Here is a 22659-nt window from a genome sequence, read left to right as displayed (position 1 = left end):
CCAAGGCTCCACCGGATCAAAGCCACCCTGGGCACTAAGGATGGCCACATGGCCTCTGCCTCAGTCACTAGAATGGCTCTGGTTGCAACAGAGCAACACCCCAGATGGGCAGAGCATTCCCCCCTGGTAGGCATGCCAGGTGGATCCCGGTCAGGCGCATGTGGGAGTCTGTCTGACTGCCTCCCCATTTCCATCTTCAGAAAAATACAAAAAATAAATAAATAAAAGAAAAAATACAACAATAAAAAAAATAAAGAAAAGAAAAGAGAGAGAGAGAGAGAAAAAAAAGGCATTCCCTTGTGCTAAAGCTCCAGGGAGCATGAAGTGAGCTTGAGTATGTCCTATGAAACATGGAACTCTATGTTGACATATAAGTCTTTGAAGAAGGAGGAACTGCTGAAATAGTTCATCAGCATTTGTCCCTAAGACAGCAGTCTTTACAGTGGAAACACCATAAGTAAATATTTGCTGTCTGTCTATAGATTAAAGGGGGAATATGGCAAATGCTGAAAAGCCATAATCTTTGTGCCCCTCCCCTCCCCCCATGAAATTATCATGTGGTTTTTCTCCTTTCTTTTGATGAATCACATTGATTGATTTGCAAATATTGTACCAGCCTTGCCTCCCAAGAATAAATCCCACTTGATCATGGTGTATGATTTTTTTCATATATTGCTGGATCCGGTTTGCTAATATTTTGTTGAGGATTTTTGCATCTAAGTTCATCAGGGATATTGGCCTATAATTTCCTTTTTTTGTGTTGTCTTTGCCTGGTTTTGGAATCAGAATTATGCTCGCCTCATAAAAGGAGTTTGGAAGTCTTCCTTCCTCTTGAATTTTTTGAAATAGCTTGAGAAGGATAGGAGTTAGTTCTTCTTTGAATATTTGGTAGAATTCACTTGTGAAGCCATCAGGCCCAGGACTTTTCTTTTTTCGGAGTTTTTTGATAGCTGTTTCAATCTCATTTGTTGTAATTGGTCTGTCTAGGTTTTCTGATTCTTCCAGATTGATTTTTGGAAGATTATATGATTCAAGGAATTTGTCCATTTCATCTAGGTTGTCTAGTTTTTTGGCATACAGTTCTTCATAGCATTTTCTTACAAAATTTTTTATTTCTGTTGTGTCAGTTGTTATTTCTCCACTCTCATTTCTGATTTTATTTATTTGAGTCCTCTCTCTTTTTTTCTTGGTGAGTCTCGTTAAAGGTTCATCGATCTTGTTTACCTTTTCAAAGAACCAGCTCCTGGTTTCATTGATCCTCTGTATTGTTTCTTTAGCCTCTATGTCATTTATTTCTGCTCTGATCTTTATTATTTCTTTCCTTCTACTAGCTCTGGGCTTACTTGCTGTTCTTTTTCTAGTTCTTTTAGATGCAGGCTTAGGTTGTTTATTTGAGCTTTTTCTAGCTTCTTGAGGCATGCCTATAATGCTATAAACTTCCCTCTCAGGACTGCTTTTGCTGTGTCCCATAAAGTTTGAGTTGATGTATGCTCATTATCGTTTGTTTCTAGGAATTTTTTAATTTCTTCTTTGATCTCAATGTTAACCCATTCATTATTTAATAACATGCTCTTTAGTTTCCAAGTGTTTGAATGTTTTTTAATTTTTCTATTGTGGTTGATTTCTAGTTTAATGCCATTGTGATCTGAGAAAATGCTTGATATGATTTCAATGTTCTTAAATTTGTTGAGACTGCTTTTGTGTCCTAACATGTGGTCTATTCTAGAGAATGTACCATGAGCGCTTGAAAAGAATATATATTCTGCTGTTTTAGGGTGAAAGGTTCTGAAGATATCTATTAAATCGAGTTGATGTAGTGTTTCCAATAAGTCTGCTGTTTCTTTGTTAATTTTCTTTCTTGAGGATCTATCTAGTGATGTTAGTGGGGTATTGAAATCCCCTACTATTATAGTATTGCTGTTGATCTCGCCCTTTAAGTCCATCAAAGTCTGCTATATATATTTAGGTGCTCCTATATTAGGTGCGTAGATATTTATAATGGTTATATCTTCCTTTTGGATTGCTTTCTTTATCATTATGTAGTGACCTTTTTTATCTCTAACTATGGTCTTTGTTTTAAAGTCCATTTTGTCTGATATAAGTATTGCTACCCCAGCTTTTTTTTTCATTTCCATTTGTGTGAGATATTTTTTTTCCATCCTTTTATCTTCAGTCTGTGTGCATCTTTTGATAAGGTGTGTCTCCTGTAGACAGCATATGTATGGGTCCTGTTTTCTTATCCACACAGCTACCCTATGTCTGTTGATCGGATCATTTAATCCATTAACATTTAAGGTTATTACTAATATGTAATTGTTTTTTGCCATTTTTTTCTTTAAAACTGTTTTCCTGGCCCTGGCCGGTTGGCTCAGTGGTAGAGCGTCAGCCTGGCATGCAGGAGTCCGGGTTCGATTCCCGGCCAGGGCACACAGGAGAGGTGCCCATCTGCTTCTCCACTCCTCCCCCTCTCCTTCCTCTCTTTCTCTCTCTTCCCCTCCCGCAGAGAGGCTCCATTGGAGCAAAGATGGCCCGGGTGCTGGGCATGGCTCCTTGGCCTCTGCCCCAGGCGCTAGAGTGGCTCTGGTCGCGACAGAGCAAAGCCCCGGAGGGGCAGAGCATCGCCCCCTGGTGGGCAGGGCGTCGCCCCCTGGTGGGCGTGCCGGGTGGATCCCGGTCGGGCGCATGTGGGAGTCTGTCTGACTGTCTATCCCCATTTCCAGCTTCAGAAAAATACAAAAAACAAAACAAAACAAAACAAAACAAAAAACTGTTTTCCTCTTTTGCTATATTCTTTTTTTCCTTTGATCTGTTTACAACAGGTCCCTTAGCATTTCTTGCAGCCTTGGTTTGGTTGCAGTGAATTCCTTGAGTTTTTTTTTTTTTTTTTGTCTGTAAAGCTTTTTATTTCTCCTTCAATTTTAAATGATAGCCTTGCTGGATAAAGTAGTCTTGGTTGTAGGTTCTTGTTCTGCATTACTTTGAATATTTCTTGCCATTTCCTTCTGGGCTCAAGTGTTTCTGTTGAGAAGTCATTAGTCATCCTTATGGGGGCTCCTTTGTAGGTGATAGTCTTTTTTTCTCTAGCAGCTTTTAATATCTTCTCTTTATCATTTAGCTTTGGTATTTTAATTATGATGTGTCTTGGTGTTGGTTTCTTTGGGTTTCTCCTTAATGGAGTTCTTTGTGCTTCCTGAACATGTGAAATGTTTTCCTGCCTTAATTGGGGGAAGTTTTCTGCTATGATATGTTTGAACAAAGTCTCTATCCCTTGTTCTTTCTCTTCTTCTTCAGGAACCCCTATGATGCGGATGTTATTTCTCTTCATGTTGTCACAGAGCTCTCTTAGAGTTTCCTCAGACTTTTTGAGTCTCTTCTTTTTTCTGCTCTGCTTTCGTGCCTTTATTTATCGTGTCCTCTAACTCGCTGATTCGATTCTCTGCTTCATCCATCCTGCTTTTAATTCCTTCCATTGTATTCTTTATTTTAGATATTGTATTTGTCATTTCTGACTGATTCTTTTTTATAATTTCAATGTCCTTTTTTATATTTGTTATCTCTTTATTTAGGTTTTGGTAATGGCCATCTATGGTTGTTCTAATATCTTTAAGCATCCTAACAATCATTATTTTAAACTCTGCATCTGGTAATTTGGTTATATCTGATTCACTTAGGTCCTTTTCTGGGGATTTCTCTTGGTTTATTTGTGTTGTATTTCTCTGCCTTTGCATTTTCTCTTCACAAGAGTGACTGTGATCACTCGCTCGGGTGTACAAGAGTTGGTGGCCTTGGCCTTTGCCCCGCCCCTGTGTGTGATGTTATGCTCAGTCCTGAGGGCACTGGTGAGCACCTTTGCTCAGCTGCGGGTCTCCGCCTGTTTCTGGGCTTTCGCCCTGCCCTTGCAGTAGGAGCCCGTTCAGGGGACAGCTGTTAGCCTTGGCTCTACCGCCGGGCAGGACTGCGTGCCAAAGCTCAGTTCAGTAGCAGAACTCCTCCTCTTCTGGGCTTTTGGCTCCACCCCCGCGGCAGGAGCTGGCTACCAAGTCAAACTGCAAGCCTGGGTTGCATGGGCAGGGCAAGGCTGTGCTCCTCTGCCCTTGCTCAGGGGCTGGTCTCCACCTTTTCTGGGGTTCCCGCCCTTCTCCCGCAGGCTGGATTACAGGCTGCCGGCAGCTGAGCTTGATCGCTTTTGCACGCCCCCTTCTCCCCAGCCAGGCAAGATTGAGCTCACACCTGAGCCCAGTGGTGGCCAGCTGGCTTCAGCCCCTGCCAGCGGAACCGCGCTTTTGTCTCCAGCTGCCGCCCACCCTCCGGTGATCCCTCAGCTGAGTGGGTGGGGGCGTTGCAGCTCGGAGCCTAAGACTCACTACTGTAGACCCAAAAGCTCCCTCCTTCTATGCGACTCTGCTCTGAGTGCCGTGGGGGAACTTGTTTGGCTGCTCTCCTGCTTCCCTTTGCTGGTTTTGCTGTTTCTGAGGGAAATATTCACTTCAGCTTTGGGGAGTGACTCGTCCCAGAGGTTACGGTGACTATCTCCCAAAATGTTTCTCCCTGTGACTCCTAGATTACACTCTCTTCCTGTTACTCTGGTCTTCTCCTCTCTCCCTGTCCCCAGGAGCCCCGGGTGAGTGGTTGTGAGAGAGTTCTGTGTGGTCCCTTTAAGAAGGATCCTGGGTCTGAGAAATCAGACTCTTTCTCACAAACAGTATCTTGACTTATTTCTAGCTAAATACTGCCTCTTCTTTGCTCTGGGGCTGCAGGCTGGGGCTCTGTTCCTGGGGATCCGGACCCTTCCCCCTCTGCTAAACTCACTTCCCACCACGCGAGTCTCTCCTTGCTACCATTCGCTCCGGGAAGCTGGGCAGCCGTTTCCACTTTTCCTACCAGTCTCGGTGTGGCTTCTTCAGTGTTCCTTGGTTGAAGAGTCCTCTTAGTTTAGTCCAAAGTTGGTTTTTCCAGATGCTAGTTCTTAAAATTAGTTTGTAATCCACTTTGGTTCTGGGAGGTAGATGTTGGTATGTCCGCCTACTCCAGCGCCATTTTCAACACTTGCACTTTTAACAGTCCAAAATGGAGTAGGTAAATGTACTGTGGGATGCCAACTACCTCACTCATAGGCAGCATTACTGCATATTCTTCCACCGTGCATAACCAAACTAGTTCACCCACGTAGTCCCTAAGTATAACACTAACAACGTAAACTGAAACACTCATGTCTCAATTTTTTTAAGTTTTTATGAGAGTGTTGACACTTGAAACATAATATATTGAGACTGTTGTAACCAGAGGACCCTCTCTCTCTCTCTCTCTCTCTCTCTCTCTCTCTCTCTATATATATATATATATATATATATATATATATATATATATATGAGAAAGAAGAGAGAAGAATATCAATTTATTTTCCACTTATTTATATACATTCATTGGTTTATTCTTATACATGCCCTGACCATGGATTGAAACCACAGCGTTGGCGTAATGGAACAACACTTTAACCAACTGAGTGCGCTGGCAAGGCTAAGTCACATTATATCATATTTTAGTGCTCAAATCCTGGCCACGAACAAAGTGAAAATTTCCTAAAACATACTCTAGGCCAAGTCCTGTTCTAAACACTTTATATGTACAGGTGTTTACATTTCTGAAAATTATCATATTCTTCAAACTTGTGCACCAGAATAATAGTGTACATAGGGAAAAATAATAATTCAGAGTAGATCACTTAAACCTCTACAACTTTGTAACCAGTATACCAACAAAAATTATAATGATCCAAATAAATACTCAAGAAAAATGTTAAAGATATTTAAAATTCCTAATAAAGAAATAATAGTAAACATAGAATTTTATATATATTGTAAATAAAGTTGAATGTAGATTGATGATAGAGGGTAAAAAGAAAGTTTGATGCTGATTAGTGAAGAGAAGAATATAAAGAGATTGGTGAGAATGAGAGAAATATTCATGACAAAGCATATGGCCAGATTGATCCAGAAGAAAAAATTGAGTGAATCTATTTAATGTTGGGTTCCTTTACAACCTGCTGTGCTTAGCTATGTTAATGCACTTTTCATTAAGCTTCTGTTACATACTAACACAAAATATGAACAGAACAAGGAAAATCATGTATGACTAAACATAATGGCCTTATTTGCCAATCACATATAAAGAATTTATACGGGCCTGACTTGTGGTGGCGCAGTAGATAAAGTGTTGATCTGGAAATGCTGAGGTCACCAGTTCGAAACCCTAGGCTTGCCTGGTCAAGGCACATATGGGAGTTGATGCTTTCAGCTCCTCCCCCCTTCTCTCTCTCTGTTTCTTCTCTCTCTCTCTCTCTCTCTCTCTCCCTCTCCTCTCTAAAATGAATAAATAAAAAAAAAGATTAAAAAAAAGAATTCATATGATATAAATAGAAACTTTAGCAGATCTATCTTGCATCTTGATCAATCCTCAGAATAATTACAATGTATAATTATCTATGCCTTACTTAGGAGAAAATTTAGAAACTGAAGATGCAGTCTTCCTAAGGGAATTCAACAAATGAAAGAGTTAACATTAGAAACATGAATGCTTGGCTCTAGAATCCAGGTGTTAAACTCTTACATTCTGTGGACAAGTCCTGCCGGGGGGTGAGGACGAAGAAGACGCAAAGACCCGACTCCGGGGACCAGGTTCAGTGACGCAGATCCACTTTATTCAGGAAGTAAGCTAGCTTATATACATGGGTTCAGCCTATAGGGTGTTACAGCATGTTCTTCATAGCCAATGGCTGATAAGATCAGGGAGCTGCCTGGTTGGCGCTAAGTCACTTCCTCATAGCAGGCGAGCCTCTTTCCTGGGTATGCCCAGGAGGCTTCTGAGAGCTGGAATATTCTCATAGCATTGCATCAGCTGCAGCTGCTAGGAATGCACTCTGTGCTCCACCCACATCTCCCCCTTCTGTTTTAATTAAGGCCAATTGGACTTGATGAATGACAGCTTGCTGTTGTTGTAGCTTTTGAATGCTACGCATTATGCAATGGAACCCTAGTAGAACTAAAACAACTATAATACCTATTATACTATATGCTAATAGATTAGCTGGATTAAACAATGAGGCAAGCTTCTGTAATGTTTGACTAGTTAGGAAATAGAATGGAGGTCTTAAACAGGGGATTCCTCCTAGGGGTTGGGATGTCATTTCCCTCCCATTGTATTACAGAAACCTTCTAGGTGCCGTTAAACACAGTTCCATTTTGATTGTAAAAAATGGATGTAGATCCATGCATGCCCCCTTCCCACAAAGGTCCCAGCATCCAAACACAGAATGGATTGCTTGCCGTGGGCTGCGTACTGCATATGGTTGCAAGGCACATTACACAAATTACAAACAATTACAAAGGTACATTTCACCAGTCTCTGAGCACTTTGCCAAAAGCTCAAAATCTCTTCAGACTTCTTTCTAGCCATGGGAAAAGCTTCCCGGGGCAGGGGATGGCCTCCAGCTAAGCCGCCCCCCCACACCCATCATGGTATTTCACATTGTCTAAAATCCGTAAGTCTATCCAACAAAGGAGCCAGTGTTCACTTGGGTCGTAGTCCAGGAAAACAGTCCATTCACATGAGGCCTCAGCCACCCCCTCATCCCTGCCATGCTGGCGGGTCTTACACTGTCCCAAAGAGGAGCACATGGCAATGGCAGTCAGCATTCCATCTCTGCTCTGGATAGCATGATGGTATCCACCCCTATAACCCAAAAGGTCAGAGAACCCACCAATGGCTTAGCAGGCACTCCCTGTCATTTCAGCGACCACTCGGTGATGCAAGCCTGGCTTCCATTCATCCTCCTGCCACAGCTGCCACCATTTCCCTTCTGGAGTCTGCAAATCACAACTCCGGCCGAATTCCTCCCATCCTCCAAAGATGAACTGAAAATACCAGCTCGCAATCCCCCCAGGTGATGGGGCATGCATGCCAGTCTAGAGGTCTTCTTCTGGAGCACTAAGGACTTCCTCACCTCACACGTAGTCGGTGTGGAGGAGGCCAGGGCTGTGGCTTTGGATGGGTGAAGACTGAACCACTTAGTGGGTGCCCAAAAAACCCTGTCAAGCAGGTTGGGGGTTCCTGGGATCCAAATTGGCTGAAAAACACAAGCATAACCTCTCCCTTGCATTAGAAGAGGGTGTGATCCCTGCCACTGTGTCATGGCTGGGTCCTTCCAGCGTCATTTCAGAGAGAGGGTAGGGGAGAAAAAGAGAGTGAGAGATAAAGAAAAATAGACAAGACAGACAGATAGAAAGAAAAAAGACACATGGGGGCATATAGGTTGGCCCATGGGTCTGCAGCAGGAACACGTGTTGGAGAAAATGGCGTCTGAGAGGCTGGGGTGGGGCATTGAGCTCTGGCAGGGAATGTGGAAGTAGAGACTTCTGCTTTTTCCAGCCGCAGAGCTGATGGTGCAGTTAGCAATTCAGCTGGTTTTGTTTCTGCGCACTCAGCTGTAAGTCTATCAAACTCAGAGGCTAAACTACTTTCCTCCTCAGTGGAGGGGGGCGAATAGGGAGGTAGGGGCTCCTCAGAGAGAGTTGCAGCCTGCAATATCTTTGGCTCCTGTGGAGGGTCCCCAGCAGGAGCACCGGTCAAGCAGGCATGTATTGCCAATAAGGCAGGAGTGAGGCCTAGAGGGAAGGCTTGCCCCCCATGCACCTCAGCCAAACGAACGCATCAGAGAGCTCAGGCCCAAGTATCTGGGTCTCAGAGAGGCGCATCATCAGTCCAGGGGTTGAGGCCAGAGAGAATCTCCCAGTAAGTACAGGGATCCTTTTCACAAACTTCAACTTGCCTACTCTGCAATAGGGCGTGCAGGGCTTGAGCCTGTGGGGCTCGAGAGTGAGGGAGAAGGTTTCCCATTGCAGAGGGTCACTCACCTGTCCCTTGGATGCCGGTTAGGTCCCTGCCCCACGTTGCATGCCAGTTGTGGACAAGTCCTGCTGGGGGGTGAAGACATTGGAGACACAAAGACCCGACTCTGGGGACCAGATTCAGTGACGCAGATCCACTTTATTCAGGAAGTAAACTAGCTTATATACATGGGTTCAGCCTATAGGGTGTTATAGCGTGTTCCTCAAAGCCAATGGCTGAAAAGATCAGGGAGCTGCATGGTTGGCACTAAGTCACTTCCTTATAGTGGGCAAGCTTCCTTCCTGGGTGTGCCCAGGAGGCTTCTGGGAGCTGGAGTATTCTCATAGCATTGCATCAGCTGCAGCTGCTAAGAATGTGCTCTGCACTCTACTCACAACATTCTACCTTCATCAAGATAATTTGCAATATATTTTGGAAGCTGTTTTAGGTTCAATAACTCAGGATCTCTGTCTCTACCTCATTCTCTAAGAAATAAGGCTAACCAGATATAATATCTTGCAGATTTGAGCTGTCTCAGAAACAATCAGGATACATTAAATAAGATTTTACTGTGGCCTGACTAAGCTGTAGCACAGTGGATAGAACGTCAGACTGGGATGCAGAAGACCCAGGTTTGAGACCCCGAGGTCACCAGCTTGAGCACGGGCTGCTCATCTGGTTTGAGCAAAGCTCACCAGCTTGTACCCAAGGTCACTGGCTCCAGCAAGGGGTTACTTGATCTGCTGAAGGCTCACAGTTAAGACACATATGAGAAAGCAATCAATGAACAGCTAAAGTGTCGCAACAAAAAACTGATGATTGATGCTTTTCATCTCTCTCCATTTCTGTCTGTCTTTCCCTCTCTCTGTCTCTGTAAAAAAAAAAAAAAGAAAAGAAAAGAAAAGATTTTACTGTGAAAAATGGGAAGGGGGCTAGAATTTTAGGTGAGAGTTAGAGGTTGGAATAGACAGGAAAGCATCACCATAAAGCAGTGCTAATTGAAGCTAAGAATGTGAATGCTCTCATGGAAGACTGAGGTACAAGAAAATAAAGCTTGTGATAGAGCCATAAAAAATGCTAAGATAAAATAGAAGGTGTATCTTAATATACAGTAATAGTACACAGAAGGGAAATGATTGTCCACAAAGTCAAGAAAGTTGAAAAAAGAGAGCGGTTCAAATATTTAAAAATATTTACAGTTTTTGACATTAATATAAATCAGTCACTATTTATACATCAGGAAAGTAAAATAAAGAATTTTAAGTGGAGAGCAAGATGGAAAAGGAGATTAAAGTTATTAACTTTTTAATAGTTTCAGGAGAATAAAGAGTAAAAAGAGCTTATTGACTTTGGTAACTAAAAGACTTAAGTTGGTGTACCTATAAAGTTCAGATTCTCTTCTTTAGAATTTCTTATTTCAACTCATCCTGTGAATATTAATGTGTAATAGCAGTGGTAGTCAAGCTGGTCCCTACCGCCCACAAGTGGGTGTTTCAGCTTTCATGGTGGGCAGTAGAGGAGCAACCAAAGTATAAATAAAAAGATAGATTTAAGTATAGTAAGTTTTTTTATAAAGATTTATTTTGCCAAACAGCAAAAATCTGACATAAAGTACTTGGTTAATAATTATTAATATATGCTTTAACTTGCTGTAACTCTGCTTTATAAATTTTATAAAGTAAAGTTACTTTCCTCTTTATAAATTACCATTACTGTGGAACTGGTAGGTGGTTAGAAAATTTTACTACTAACAGAGATACAAAAGTGGGCAGTAGGTATAAAAAGGTTGACTACCCCTGTGTTATAGGGTTATCCAACTCCTTGGCCATAGAAGGTTATAACTGGTGTGACACTTAACCTAGGGAAATGCAATACATTCAGAACAATACTAACCCAATGCTCTTTCCATGAAATTTCAATATGAAACCCCAAACAACTTCAATAATGAAATTGTGAGATCTGGGAACTAAGTGCCAAGATCATTAGAGGTTTATCCAGAGCGGGCAGTATGGAGACTTAAAGGGATGTACAACCTGAGAGTCCTCAAGAAGAAACCATCTGAAACACAAAAACAAAAATCAGAGTAAATATTCTTAAACATTCTATGTTTCAAAACACAAGAGAGATGGTTCCTGATCATTCTCCATTTTTCTTACCAACTGGCTTCACCTACTAAAGTTAGCTACCAGAGACATTTCTGTGTCTTTGCAATCCTACTTCTACTTGAAATAGTTTGAGTAGGCTTCTGTTACAATTCATAGACAGTCTCATGCTAAGATTGTCAGATATGTAAAAACCTTGTGCTGCTCACAAAGGCTGAATCAAGGACTTTTAGTCTTCTCCTCTTATTACTTCCTATTTACAATTTTCTTTCCTATCCCTTACTTTTCACCGTGCATTGTGAGTGTTTTGCCTTTTTCCAAAATAGTCTTCTTACCATCAAACTCTGATCCTTTCAACCCAATATTGAGTTTTATCAGAAAGGCTTCTCTTAGCAATCTGTGATGTTTTTATAAATACGCAGAGCTCAATACTGCAGTTTGTCAACTATATAGTCATAAATGGCTCAGTGACTCAACATTGCCTGATTTTTACCTCAGCATTTCTTCTTTTATATATGTTAACAGAGTGAACTCATCTATTTTATTTATGTACGTACATCTTTTCTAAGATTTTTTTTACACTTTTATATTTCTACAAAAGGTTGCCAAGGAACAAACACACATGAAAAGATAAATAAATGTATTGCTCATATTTTTTTTCAGGGTACAGGTATTATATTTCAAGAGTAGATTGTCAATCTCAGAATGGCCATCCACTGGCTTCCTTAGTAGAGGGCAACAGAATTTCCCTAAGTGAGATTACACATTCTGACAAACTGACTTCTTCACCTCTGTCAGACAGATGAATTCACCTATAACCTATGTTATACACAATATTCTGATTCAGGTTAGCAGTATCATAATCTTATAATTTCACAGTTTTTCCACACATTTTCTCCTGATATAATTTTTCTGTCTTTGGGATTGTTTAGGTTTTGATTTTATCTCCTAATATCTATTACTGGGCTGTGCCTTAAAACTTTTAGTGCTCTCTCATTATTTTCCCTTTACTTCCTAACATATCACATTATTTTGGTGCGCTGCTTGTGGTGATAGACAGTCTGTCCTCCAGTTTTAATCTGCAGACCTGTGCAAGCCTACTGGGTCTTCCTGGCTTCTCCAATAAGGGAGGGACATCAAACAAAAGCCAGCTTTCTTACAACACAAACACTTAGCCTCTTTTCACTTGAACTCTCCTCCCTCAGCTAAACCTGTTTCTCTACAGGCTCCAGAATACGTGACTGCTAAAAGCATAGAAAAATGCTTATTTTAAGAAGCAGAGCTCATGCTACATAAACCATGGTCATGTACTGAACTTTGCTTGAAAGCAAATATACTATTCAATCAGTACTCACTGAATGTCCACTCCTTTTATCCAAACTGATCCCTCTAGACTGAAATAGTAGTAGTATTAAAAGGTAGCATGCACTATGTGCTTCACATATTATAACTCCTTAAATCCTCACAACAACCCTATGATTTAGATTATTGTAATAATCTCTGTATCACAGGTGAAGAAATGAAAAATCCATACGACTCAGAAATGTATTATAAGACTGTTTAGTAAATAGTGGAGATATAGCTTGGGTTCAAGCTGTAGAGCTTCAGATACCACATATTTACTTATCTGGCTTCCAGTCCCTTCTAAAATTGATCAAGAAACCAGTTTCTATATCAAGAGGATGTGAAAATATATATTGTGTGTAGTAATGGTTGCACAGATCTGGGAATGGGAATGGGGTTATTTATTTATTTACTTATAGGTGAGGGGGGGGAATAGCAATGCAGACTTCCACAAACTCCTGACAAGTATCCACCTGGCAACCCTACCTGGGGCCGATGCTCAAGTATCATGCTATTTTTAGTACCTGAGCCTGACCTACTTGGACCAGCTGAGCTATCCTCAGCAGCTGGGGCCACGCTCAAAGCAATCAAGTCACTGGCTGAAGGAGGGGAAGAGGAAAAAAATGGGGAAAGGGAGGAAGAGAAGCAGATAGCTGCTTCTCCTGTGTGCCCTGACCAGGAATCAAACCTGGGACATTCTCATGCTAGGTCAATGGTCTATCCACTGAGCCACTAGCCAAGGCTGGGGGTTATAATAGTGATTGTTTTCTCTCTTAATTTCCAAATAGACTGGAAGTTACTAACAACATTTTGATCTCAAGTATTTAGGCATGCAAACCCCTCACTTACTGGATATAGAAACTCATTGGGAAGATCAATCTCATGGACTATTACTCTTGTCAAGCTAAGTAATTAAGCTTTAGAATTGAGGGCATAACTATGTAAAATGTTAGAGAATTTCAGAAGATTTAACATTTTTTCTAATAGTCATAAGATTAAAAAGAAAAAGAACAGCATGCTAACTAGCTTTATAATAGGAAAGATGTATTCTCAACTATTAGAATTGAGATATGATAAGGGGAAGAGGTTCAAAAACAGGAGAAACAATTTGGGAAGATACCAGAACTTAAAACACCAAGGCAAAAGCAGGGTCATGTCTATGTACAGATATCAGTTTATAACTGATATAACTCAACTGTACAGACTAAATTCAAAATAGTAAGTATAACCAGAATTTTTAAGAAAATCTGAGGCTAAAGATTATAAATTGGAATATGTAAAAGCTAGATTCTAAAGTAGATAAAATTTTGATGAAAGCATCATGGTATGCATTTTTTTTAACTGAGACCTCATTCTAAAGTTGAAATCTCTTAAAATTCTAAAGTTAAGTCAGTTTTATACTTTAACAGCCAATTCCGTAGTGTAAAATTCAAACACTGAAACTTTTGAGAATGAAAAGGGGTGTTATTAATGAATAACATGGAACAATGACTTAAATTTAATTGTCTCAGGAAGATAGAGACATATGATCACCTTACTTAAGAGTGCTACTATTTGAGCAAGTTTATGTTCCAAATTATTCCCAAAGTAATGTAAAAAGTTTGAAATATTAAAACAAATCTGGGCTACAGGTTGCCATGTCTGAACTCCAGTCCCAACTCGGTCTCTAGCTAGATAGGCAGACTTGACAAGTCACATGATTTTTTCCAAGCCCCTTTTTTGTTTTTCTTCTCCACAGGTCTACTGACACTAAGTTTAGAGCTCTGCAGAGGCTCAAATAAGGAAATGCTCTGAATAATAAACAAGATCATGTAAAACTTCTGGCACGTGAGGTTTTAAGGTAGGCAAGACTGGCCTCTGTCTACACGAACAATTTCTAGGCTACCAGGCAAATTCCTAAATTTTCTGAAATACAGTATTTAAGGCACAATATTAAAAATTAAAACATTTATTAAAATACATCTGGAAGAATTCATACTAATGATTTTTAGTTGCATATATTTTAGTATGCATCTTGGCTGGTATAATTTTGACTCTTTTGTAATAAGGATAAATTTTGAAATCAGGATTTAAAAATAAACTAGAATAAGAGCCTCAGTTATCCCTGCAGGTGGCCAATAGGGTGTAAAATTTAAGGTGATATGAGCTAAAGACAAATTGTTCACACGCCAAAATGTCTGGGCATACTCTGCATCAAGGAGTATTTAAATCAAGACAGAACCAGCCTGACCAGGTGGTGGCACAGTGGGTAGAGCGTCGGACTGGGATGCAGAGGACCCAGGTTCGAGACCCCAAGGTCACCAGCTTGAGCACGGGCTCATCTGGTTTGAGGCAAAGCTCACCAGCTTGGACCCAAGGTCACTGGCTCCAGCAAGGGGTTACTTGGTCTACTGAAGGCCCACGGTCAAGGCACATATGAGAAAGCAATCAATGAACAACTAAAGTGTCGCAACAAAAAACTGGTAATTGATTCTCTTCTCTCTTTGTTCCTGTCTGTCTATCCCTATCTATCCCTCTCTCTGACTCTCTCTTCTGCCTCTGTAAAAGAAAATAAAAAGATCCAGTGACTTTGTCCTCATGACACCAGTGAAGCATTATGAAGAGTGAAATATTAATTGAATCAGTAAGTTGCCATGTCTACACAGCTTGGAGTGATTAGTTTGACAGACATTTTCATCTGCTTGATGAAGCTGGCTGGTAGATCTGGCATTGCATAGAGGCAGCCTAACATCAATGATGCGTATATGGCAGGAAAAATTAGAGTTGATTGATGGTATTAACAAAGTGAAAGAATTTGATGATTGAATCCTGAAATACAAAATCTCAGAAGTTTTATTCAATGATCCCAGCCTTCAAGGTCTCTGTGTTAGGTCCCAGAACAGAGATTCTCAGAGAAAATATTAGATACACAGAGTACCAACAACAGTTTAGAGGCATGCCATAGTAATTTGTTATAAGTATTAGTTAATATACAGAAGTGCACCTTTGTATAATTTAATTCTACTCCATTACTTTTTGTGAACAATTATTTTGTCCCACCCCCAACTTTCTTGAGAGAAAAGCTCATAATTTTGTTAAATACATATAAAACTCTAACTTGAAGATATGTAGAGTTGAGAAGATACATTGCATGGTACACCTCTTAATTTTTTATTTATTTTTTATTTTTTGCCCTGGCCAGTTGGCTCACTGGAAGAGCATCACCCAGCATGTATAAAGTCTCAGATTCTATTCCCAGTCAGGGGACACAAGAGAAGTGACCATCTGCTTCTCCATCCCTGCCCCTCTCACATCTCTCTCTCTCTGTCCTTTCTCCTACCTCAGCCATGACTCGAATGGTGCAAGCAAGTTGGCCCTAGGCACTGACAATGGTTCCATAGCCTCTGCCTCAGGCACTATGAAGAGGTTGATTACTGAGCAACTGAGTAATGCTCCAGATGGGAAGAGCATCGCACTGTAGGGGGTTTGTGGGGTGGATCCTGGTTGAGGTACATGTGGGAGTCTGTCTCTGACTTCCTGCCTTTCACTTCACTAAAACAAAACAAAACAAAACAAAAATTTTATTGATCAATATTTAGATAGAGAGAAGGGAAAGAGAGAGAGAAATACAAATTTTTGTTCCACTTATTTATGTATTTATTAGTTGATTCTTGTATGTGCCCTAACAGGGGATTGAACATGTAACTTTGGTCTATGAGGATAATGCTCTGACTAACTGAGCTACCAGGGCAAGTCTGCCATAAAATAGCTTAATATTATCAAATTTTTAACCAGTTGCTTTCTTTGAATGGGGTTGGTTTTCTACTACACGGTGTATTTCTCAATGTTTAGACCAAGTAGATCACATACAGCTAGTGCTCGACTTAGGACCACGACTGGTTCCGACAGACAGGTCGTAACACGATTTGGTTGTAAGTTGAGTAGGCTATATATACAGTACTGTGCAATGATGTTATAAAAATCTTTAAGTCAAAGACAAAGACAATTTCCTCTTGGTAGACATCTTGGGAGGGGTTTGATGAAAAATATCCAAGACACAAAACACAAATTGCTGTACCAAGTCTGGGATAACAGTTGAAATGGTGCATGTGGAGATGGTAGTGCTGCCAGAAGCTGGTCCACACTGTCATATGCCCAGCTGGGTAACGCTTGTGCTGTCAGATGTGGAGCAGTCATGGCTAGTGATTGTGGTCGTAAAGTCAAATGGTCGTAAGTTGCGTAGGTTGTAAGTCTATCAATATCTGTATATTCAACTGTCTTTTAATATGCTGCTCATACACTAATAGAAAGCTAACTACAAACTATTTTGATAAACATTTATTATTAATTAATTTTAACCTAGACACTTTTGGTAAAGTATATTAAAATTTAGAGAAATTATATAAATTTATTCAGACAAAAATATGAATGTAACGAGTTAATCCAACAAACAACTTGCTTTTAGAATATAAATTAGTGGAGCAATAAAACAAGAATAAAACAGGTACGAAATCATGTTCTGAGCCAGGAAACAAGTGGCACCTGCCTACAAACAGAAGGCATGAAGAGACAAATCACTTCCACCCAGAATGGCAGAGATGCCCATCACAGCAATGAACTTCAGAGTGCATGTGTACACATGTACACACACACACACTGCAGTAATCTTTTCTCTACTTGTGTGCAAGCTGGTTAGTGTGTGTTCTCTATTGAAAGAAAGGGGAGAAAGCAAAATATGAGACAGTGAAAAATAGGGAAGAAAGAAATGAGAAAAATTGGAAGGCAGGCTATATTTTATCTGTCAAACTTCACTTCCTTGATGTGAGATTGTTCTTTGAGGTATTAATATATGGCTTCCTTAACATAGGTTAGCCCTCATCTAAATCCTTCACAGTGCATTTAGAACTAAATAAAGCATTAATATGTTCATCTATGTGAAATGGTCCCTTAACTGTTACCTCTGGCAATCGTTCAACTGAATGTGCTATGGAGAACACATGACATTGTAAAGGTTAATGATCCAGTGATTAACAATGCTCATTTGCAGAAAATGGCTTTAGCCACTATTTCATAGAAAAAGGGGGACAACAATTAGTTCAGTCGTTTCCAATGTTCCCATATGGAGTGTCTTTCTTTTCATGCTAGAAACAGGATATCATCATTGTCCTCTGGAACCTGAGAGTGCTCACAAATAATATGCACAGTGACTCCTGTGATGTCGTTCATAGCTCAGGCACAGAAGGGTTAAGTGAGGGAAGAGGGTCTCTTGGCATAGGAGCAGCCTAGCAGCAAATAACTGGAAAGAGACCAACCAGGTAGACAGAGCTTAGTATGAGTATGTGGTGACAGGTAGCATGAGGAAGCTACAGTCAGATTGGCAACGTGAAATCCATCAGGCAGATGGAGCGGAGCAACACAAGAGCTAGGAGTGAACAATATTTGGAGCTCTCTACGCTAGGCAAGCAGTGCATCAGGATTATAAGTAAAAAGAACTGAAGGTGAATCCTAAACAAATGTTAGAGGACTTCAACTTTTAAAAGGCGAGAGTTCACCTTCAGGAAAGGCAGAATCCTTTGGTACTAACACGACTTCAGTATAAAAGCTCAGCCTTGTTACTACCATGAATTATTGCTTCTTGTGTGTCAGAGATTATCAGGTTTTTTTATACTTAGTTAATATCCTCCTCAAATTCATGGGTATATATTGCCGTCCTCACATTATATATCCAGAACCAACACTGAGCAGTGAAAGGGTTTATTATGCCACAGCTACAAAATGGCAAATCACCCACTCACATATTACTGGTTTTGATAACAAAGGCCAGCAAAACCTCTATTTGATAGTAATGTGTTACCTCTAGAATTCTCTCATCATGGTTGATATTGTTGTCATCACCATAACAAGGGATGACAGCTGCAACAGTATCATCATCAACCACATCTTCATCATATTATACAGAATACTGTTCCCTGACTTTTTTTCTCTATTCATCAGTCCTATTATAGTCATGCAAAAGATAAGCTTCCTCACCAAGAGCCATAACTATTATAAATATATCTAGAGTTACCTAGGAAACTTCATATTACTCAGAAACTTATTGATCCACCACAGGTTCTGTTATAAAAACAAATGCTCTCTAGGTATATCAGATAGGGAGAATATAGTCAAAGGGTTTGGTTCCACAGGTGATAAGCAAGCCTTTCAGGTGAGAATGAAGTTTCTCAATGATAATCCACAAAAACTAAAGAACAGTGGGGAGAAAGTATTTCTGGAGCTAAGAATCTGAGACCATCTAGTAAGAACTAACACAATGCCTGCAACATCCAGTGCAGGATGGGATCACAGAAACGGTGAATCAAGCATTCATCTACAGCTTTTGCTGAAACAAAAGTAAAACCTGAATGAGCTCTAGAGCTACTAACCGAGGCAGAGAGAGGTGGGCAGAGCTGCTCTGGCTTCGCCTTTCTTCCTGCTCCCACTAAACTCTCCCTTCTGCTGAACCCTTTGGCTGAACCCAGCAGGAAATCAGCTCACACAGGGACCAGGGAAATTAAATGTGTAGAGTGACTACCCTTCTCCACTAAACGTGGCACGGGGGAGGGGGGGGCGTGGATCTATCTGAGTACAAACAGGATAATACATGGTACAACAATCAAGTTTCAAATGACAGTTGTTTATCTCTTTGGGGGGGGGGGGTCCCTCATCAAGTCTCCCAAACTGATTTTTTTTTTTAGCAGAATTCAGCTTTTTATTGAATGTTACAAAAGAAGTTTAGTCAAAAAGACCAAAGCCCATGTCATCATCAGACTCCTCAGATTCTTCTTTCTTCGCTTCCACTTTCTTTCCTCAGCTCGGGCAGCAGTGGTGGAAGGGGCAGAACCTCCTGCTGGTGCAGCACTAGCTGCTGCGGCAGGTCCACCAGCTCCTACACTGCAAATGAGGCTCCCAATGTTGACATTGGCCAGAGCCTTTCCAAACAAGCCTGGCCAGAAAGGTTCAACATTTACACCAGCTGCTTTAATGAGGGCATTGATCTTGTCCTCCAAAACCGTCACCTCATCGTCGTGCAGGATGAGGGCCGAGTAGATGCAGGCTAACTCCGAGACAGAGGCCATGGTGTGGGCGAGTGCTGGGCGAGCGCTGCCGGATCGGTGCTAGTCGCCGGATGAAGTGAGGACCTCACCCCAACGCGGCCTTGGCTTCCTCGGAAGAACCGAGCACCTTAGCTGCAGCTGGGGAAAGGGCCAAATGAATTTTTCATGAACCAAATAACCTGTGTTAATTTTCTATCACTTCTGTAAATTTTCTGAAGATTTTTACCTTACAATTCTAGAGGCCAAACGTCTGAAATGGGTCTCAGTGGACTAAAAATCAAATCAGATCTGTATTTTTCTCTGGAAGCTCTAGGGGATTCTTTCCTACCCTTTTCACCTTTCTAGAGACCATGTTTACGGTTCATATCCAACTTTCATCTCCAAAGCCAGCAAATTTTATTCTTACTCCTGTGACTTTCCGTGTCTCCTGTCTTTCTTTTAAAGATCATTTAAGGACCCATCCACTCAGGGGCTTTAGTGATCATATTGGGCACACCTGGGTAATTCATGATTGACTAATTAGCAAACTTAATGCCATCTTCTATCATAATTACACTTTGCTTTGTGAGATAATATATTCACAGTTTCTGGGCAGGAGAGCATGGACATCTTGGGATCCTACTATTCTGCTTAGCTCATACTGTATTATTTTAACAGTACCATTTCAAACATAATCTCTGATTTTGATAAAAAATACACTGCTGATTTCATTCAATACAGTGAAAGACAGGCAGAAAACTCATTTATGTTGATAAAATTCAATTGGATCTTATCAAAGGCTTTACCAAATTTTCAATGGCATTTTAGAAATTAGACATCATTTTGGCTGCTTGGAAGATTATGTTCCTTCTTTATTTTCTTCTTTCCAGACTTTTCATTGTGACAGATAGCTAGACATGCTTGTGATTGACTTCTGTTTAAGCAAGTTGTCACTATTCCAAGCACCAGAATTGAATAAAATGAATACCTCCTTTCCTAGTGAATTTAGATAATTGCATATTAGTAAAACAAATTAGTTCATCCAAATGGATTTTATTTTGCTTGTTGATTACAGTTGCTCAGTTGTTTTGGCAAGTATCCTGGAGATGAACATAGCTGCTTCTGAAAACTAATCTATACTCTGGAGTCTAAGCAAGGCTCCAATACTTAGAATTAGGTTCTAGGTTTCAATCTTCACATTGAAATCCTGGCCTCTTCGCCTAGGGACTGATCCTTAGCAAGACAAATTCTGGGGTAACTATGCATCTATGATGCAGAGAGAATGATTGTCTCTTTTTTCAAATTATCTTTTGACCACCTTGACAGTGGATACATCAGTATAAAGGCATGTGAAGTGACATTTTACTAAATTTATTGAAAATGTTTTATATATATGACAACTCTACCACAAAGGTATTAAAATGCCTACATTGATTTTAATTAAATCTAAAGAAATTTAGATGCTTTGAATAAAATGTGACTTAATTATATAATATGCTCAACACATTGTAGATTCTATACAGTCAAACAAATATAACATTTAAATTGGATGCAATTATACTGGTTTGTAAAAAGCACAGATTCAACTACATATGTTAAAATGTTGCTTTTTCCAATTTCTTGCTCTGTAACTTTGGGTGAGTTGTTTGATTTCTCTGTTTATATGTGTTTCCTCATATGTAAAATGAAAAATAAATGCTGCTCTCCATCTCATAAAATCAATGCCAAGACAGAATAAGATAAAATATGCAAAGTATTTAGAGCAATGTCTTTTGCATAATAAACATCTTTGCTGTTATTGGAATATCTGGTTAACTATTTCATTTAGTTATTTTTTTGTTTTTACCAAAATGATTGATATCGAGGATTATAAGGTCATGTATATACACCTGGATAAGAGATTGACCTATTGTTCGGTGTGCATGTGCCTTTATGCGTACACAGGGCTTTAGAATTAGCAAGTGATCTGTCTGCAGGGCTCTCTTGCAACACAGAATTTAATTTAACTACTTAAAAACTTCCCACTTCCCTGAAAACTGCTTCATCTTCAAGCAGATTAGCTAGGCTTTAGCCTAAGTTTTCCTTTTCACATGGCTAGATATATTCTGAAATAATGAAGAATACTAAATTAGAAACATAAATTTTAGAATTGTTCAGATCTAGAGCCACAGCACAGCATGATCAGTGGCAGCCCCATAAAAGAAACCTGGTTACATTTATAAATATACTTTTGTCACAGAGCAAAGCTTTCAGCTACCCAAATACCTCTCCCTACATACCCATGAGGTGGTATAGTGAGAATCTAAGAAAATTCCTTGATAAGTGGAATAAGAGAAACTGAGACAAAATAATTAAACAAGGCTAAACAATTTGAGAATTTACAGCCAGCTAATGAATCTCAAGGTTTTATCTTCCTTAATAATGAAGAACACTTAGGAGCAAATGGTTCACACATTCCAGACCATCCAGGGGAATACCAGCCTCCACCCCAGTCCCAGCCGCTCTTTAGTAATGTTCCTTAAAAATGAAAGTAACCAACCCTGGCCAGTTGGCTCAGTGGTAGAGCGTCGGCCTGGCGTGCAGAAGTCCCAGGTTCGATTCTGGCCAGGGCACACAGGAGAAGCACCCATCTGCTTCTCCACCCCTCTCCTTCCTCTCTGTCTCTCTCTTCCCCTCCCACAGCGAGGCTCCATTGGAACAAAGATGGCCCGGGTGCTGGGGATGGCTCCTTGGCCTCTGCCCCAGGCGCTGGAGTGGCTCTGATCGCAACAGAGCGACACCCCGGAGGGGCAGAGCATCACCCCTGGTGGGTGTGCCGGGTGGATCCCGGTCAGGCGCATGCGGGAGTCTGTCTGACTGTCTCTCCCAGTTTCCAACTTCAGAAAAATACAAAAAAAAAAAAAAAAATGAAAGTAACCAGAAAATAATCCTGACCCCTCTTTATGCACATTTTGATGAGTCAACAAATTGAAGGACACACCTAAAAAATTAATTAATATTCTGTTAAGACCCACCCTAACTCTTTCTCTAGGGCACACCCATGACTTTCTCCCTTAGGTGTGTATCTCTGGTCTCTTCTCCTAACCTCTAAGGGTTCCCAGACTTGTAACCAGGTAAGCAATGGACAGCAGCAGATTGTTCCGGGCTAAGCCCCTAAATCTGTCTCCAAAGACCCCCTTTACTCTGACTCCCACTGAGCTAGCAACCCAGCCTTGGCTCATGTCTGTCACTGTGATCTTTACTTCTCACTGAGTTCTTGCAGCCCAGCGTAGCCCACT

The 22659-nt window shown here is 40.6% G+C and overlaps 1 pseudogene; it reads right to left on the bottom strand.

The window, feature by feature from the left end:
* Positions 1–19047: 19047 nt before the first annotated feature.
* LOC136397857 (large ribosomal subunit protein P1 pseudogene) lies at positions 19048–19548 on the bottom strand (annotated as a pseudogene).
* Positions 19549–22659: the final 3111 nt, after the last annotated feature.

This window comes from Saccopteryx leptura, chromosome 3 (assembly GCF_036850995.1).
Source record: "Saccopteryx leptura isolate mSacLep1 chromosome 3, mSacLep1_pri_phased_curated, whole genome shotgun sequence".
Classification (NCBI taxonomy): Eukaryota; Metazoa; Chordata; class Mammalia; order Chiroptera; family Emballonuridae; genus Saccopteryx; species Saccopteryx leptura.
This window is presented reverse-complemented; position numbering and strand designations above follow the sequence as displayed.